Below are 4,785 nucleotides of genomic sequence, written 5' to 3'. Positions count from 1 at the left end.
CGTCAATTTTTTTATCAAATTTGATCACGTTTTTATCACATTTTTGTAATTTTTTTGTCATTTTTTTTATCATATTTTTGTAATTTTTTTGTAATTTTTTTTATCATATTTTTGTAATTTTTTTGTCATTTTTTTATCACATTTTTGTCAATTTTTTGAATTTTTTTTGTCATTTTTTGTCACATTTTTGTAATTTTTTTTGTCATTTTTTTATCATATTTTTGTAATTTTTTTGTCATTTTTTTTATCATATTTTTGTAATTTTTTTGTCATTTTTTTATCACATTTTTGTCAATTTTTTGAATTTTTTTTGTCATTTTTTGTCACATTTTTGTAATTTTTTTTGTCATTTTTTTATCATATTTTTGTAATTTTTTTGTCATTTTTTTATCACATTTTTGTCGTTTTTTTTATCACATTTTTGTCATTTTTTAAATCACATTTTTGAATTTTTTTGTCACATTTTTGTAATTTTTTTGGTCATTTTTTAATCACATTTTTGAAATTTTTTCGTCAATTTTTTTATCACATTTTTATCACATTTTTGATTTTTTTTTGTAATTTTTTGTCACATTTTTGTCATTTTTTAAATCACATTTTGTCACATTTTTGTAATTTTTTTGATTTTTTTTTGTAATTTTTTGTCACATTTTTTTAATTTTTTTGTCAATTTTTTATCACATTTTTGTCATTTTTTAAATCACATTTTGTCACATTTTTGAATTTTTTTTGTCACATTTTTGAATTTTTTTCGTCAATTTTTTATCACATTTTTGTCACAATTTTGTCAATCATTTGTATCAAAAACGCTTCATATTAAATATTCACGAGGCGTTAAACTCATTTATGATCGAACTTCCAAACCAGACTTTCCCGAGAGACGAACATCTGTCCTGAAAAACAACTGGAACGACTGGGAGAAGCTTCAGTTCAAACCAGGCCTCGCTGTGGCCGAGGCTGAACCGGTCGAGCTCAGAGGAAACGAAGAGACACAGAGGAAACAGTTTAGTCTAAGCTCCTGATCTCGTCACTGACTTTTCTGCAGGTTTTTATTATTTGTTTTTTGTCTTTTGCCGCTGGAGATTCCCGGTTTTGTTCCTGAACAGGTTTTCCAAACGCGCCTCCGGAGCCGAGGACATCCATCACTTTTCAATTACAGCTCGGCATCATGGGAAACACGCAGACCCCCCCCCCCCTCCCCCCTGGAGTATTCAATCCAATGAAACGACAGCGGCGCTGACACTGACGCCTGAACGAGAGCGACGACAGAGGCTCCGGGACGTGAGGTTATCACTAAACCAGACACTTAAAGAGGGGGTTTTCTGCTTTCTTCAGTCCCATAGCACCAGTCTATATCTCACTACAATGATGACAAACCTTCTGTTGGTCTGTAAATGCAGTAAATCAGAATAACTGCCTTGTATAAAATGTCTCTCTCAAAATGGCTGCAGTGAATGTCTTGAAATAGGCCTCTGTCTCTTTAACCCCTTAACTCCCGCCTGAACCGAGAGGATCTTTTTCCTCACGTCATCAGATTTTTTTTCCATCATTTTTTTGCTGGGCGTTCAACTCGTTTTTGTAAAAAAAAATTCCTTTTTTTTTTTTCCTTTTTGTCACATTTTTGTCATTTTTTTGTCATTTTTTGTCATTTTATTTTTCATTCTTTGTCCTTTTTTTTAACATATTTTCATCACATTTTTGTCACGATTTTGAATTTTTTGTGTCATTTTTTGTCACATTTTTGTCACATTTTTTGTCACATTTTTGTCACATTTTTATCACATTTTTGTCACATTTTTATCACATTTTTGTCATTTGTTCGTCACATTTTTGAAAAATTTTTGGTCAAATTTTTGATTTTTTTTGTCATTTTTTGTCAAATTTTTATCATATTTTTATCACATTTTTTGTCACATTTTAGAATTTTTTTTGTCACATTTTTTGTCATTTTTTGTCACATTTTTGTCAATCATTTGTATCAGAAACGCTTCATATTAAATATTCACGAGGCGTTAAACTCATTCATGATCGAACTTCCAAACCAGACTTTCCCGAGAGACGAACATCTGCCGCAACAAATGCAGTAAATTAGAATAACTGCCTTGTATAAAATGTCTCTCTCAAAATGGCTGTAGTGAATGTCTTGAAATCGGCCTCTGTCTCTTTAACCCCTTAACTCCAAACCTGAACCGAGAGGATCTTTTTCCTCAAGTCATCAGATTTTTTTTCCATCATTTTTTTGCTGGGCGTTCAACTCATTTTTGTAACTTTTTTTTCATTTTTTTTTTTCATTTTTTGTCAAATTTTCGTATTTTTTGGGTCAAATTTTTGTCATTTTTTTTGTCATTTTTTGTCATTTTATTTTTCATTCTTTGTCCTTTTTTATCATATTTTTATCACATTTTTGTCACGATTTTGAATTTTTTGTGTCATTTTTATCACATTTTTGTCATTTTTTTGTCATTTTTTGTCACATAAAAAAAAAAAAGTCAATTTTTTGTCATTTTTTCATCACATTTTTTGTCACATTTTTGTCAAATTTTTGTCACATTTTTGTCAAATTTTTGTCACATTTTTAAAAAAAAACGTCAATTTTTTGTCAATTTTTTGTCATTTTTTCATCACATTTTTTGTCACATTTTTGTCAAATTTTTGTCACATTTTTGTCAAATTTTTGTCAAATTTTTGTCATTTTTTGTCACATTTTTAAAAAAAAATGTCTATTTTTTGTCAATTTTGGGTCATTTTTTCATCACATTTTTGTCACATTTTTGAATTTTTTTGTCACATTTTTTGTCAGTTTTTGTCACATTTTTGTCAATCATTTGTATCAGAAACGCTTCATATTAAATATTCACGATCGAACTCCCAAACCAGACTTTCCCGAGAGATGAACATCTGCCGTAACAAATGCAGTAAATCAGAATAACTGCCTTGTATAAAATGTCTCTCTCAAAATGGCTGTCGTGAATGTCTTGAAATCGGCCTCTGTCTCTTTAAGAACCTCTGAGCCTTTAGACACGCCCCCTCCTAGGAACGTGGGGGCGTTCCTAGGAGGACTCAGGCAAACCTGTCCCTAAAATGGCCGCCATCAGAGTTTGTACAGATTACTCAGAAATACGTGAATGTGCCAAGGCAACACTTCAGCCATGTTTTTAATGAGGGAGCGACAGAATAACATGAAGCTTGAAAACGTCCATTAAATCCTTTAAACCTGGATCAGTTTTGTCTGTGTTTGGAGTTGTTCCGCTGAGCTGTAGCTTTGTGTTTGCACGTGAGGTTTGCTGAGGCCGGTTTCCTCATAATGATGTTTGTGAAGCTGTGGAGAAACATTCTGCAGACGCTGCTGGAGATCTGAACAATTAATGAACCTGACGCCGCGTTTCTGCCGCTTTAATGAGGCTCCGGCTCTAAAACAGGACTTCCTCTGTCTCCTCCGAGCTCCACGTGGAGGAATCTGCCGGACGAATGAAAGTCTCCACCTTTTGTTCCGCAGAGGAAAGAACAAAGTTGCTCAAACCTGTTATTTCTGCTCCGTTTGTCGAGTCTTAATCCTTCTTATTTCCGGAGCCGCCAAACAAACCGCCGGAGCCTTTGTTCCCGATGTCGGACATTTTGGTGACAATCGTCCAGAGTGAAGGCGCTGATTTGAGTTGGCGCAGACACAAAGCTCCGTGTCGCTGCGTCGGCGTTCGCGATCCCGCTCTCGTTGTGATGATCTTTTGTGTTTTCGGCGGAGACCAGCAGCGAGGAGCGTGGGCGGCTCCGAGTTTAGCTTCTTCACGGGCCTCGGGGACGCACCATGCAGCTGTTCACGCACGGAGGGGAAGAGCAGCTGCAGGGAGGACGGGGGGGGGGGGTTTCATCAGGCCAGGACTGAGATCTGAGAAAGACTGGGAGAAAAGTGATACAAATCCAGCAAAAAAGTGATAAAAATCCAACAAAAAAGTGACAAAAATCCAGTAGAAAAAAGACAAAAATCCAGCAAAAAAGTGACAAAATCCAGCAAAAAAAAGACACAAATCCAACAAAAAAAAGACAAAAATCCAACAAAAAAAAGATAAAAATCCAGCAAAAAAAAAAAAAAAATCCAACAAAAAAAAGACAAAAATCCAGGGGAAAAAAAGACAAAAGTCCAGGAAAAAAAAAGACAAAAATCCAGGAAAAAAAAAAGACAAAAATCCAGGAAAAAAAAAGACAAAAATCCAGGAAAAAAAAGACAAAAATCCAGGAAAAAAAAAGACAAAAATCCAGGAAAAAAAGAGACAAAAATCCAGGGAAAAAAAAGACAAAAATCCAGGGAAAAAAAAGACAAAAATCCAGGAAAAAAAAGACAAAAATCCAGGAAAAAAAAAGACAAAAATCCAGGAAAAAAAAAGACAAAAATCCAGAAAAAAAAAGACAAAAATCCAGAAAAAAAAAAGACAAAAATCCAGGAAAAAAAAAGACAAAAATCCAGGAAAAAAAAAGACAAAAATCCAGGAAAAAAAAAGACAAAAATCCAGGAAAAAAAAAGACAAAAATCCAGGAAAAAAAAAGACAAAAATCCAGGAAAAAAAGGACAAAAATCCAGGAAAAAAAAAGACAAAAATCCAGGAAAAAAAAAGACAAAAATCCAGGAAAAAAAAGACAAAAATCCAACAAAAAAAAGACAAAAATCCAGCAAAAAAAAGACAAAAATCCAGCAAAAAAAAGACCAAAATCCAGCAAAAAAAAGACCAAAATCCAGCAAAAAAAAAGACCAAAATCCAGCAAAAAAAAAGACCAAAATCCAGCAAAAAAAAG

The sequence above is a fragment of the Gobius niger genome (genome assembly GCF_951799975.1).
Source record: "Gobius niger genome assembly, chromosome: 21".
NCBI lineage: Eukaryota > Metazoa > Chordata > Actinopteri > Gobiiformes > Gobiidae > Gobius > Gobius niger.
This window is presented reverse-complemented; position numbering follows the sequence as displayed.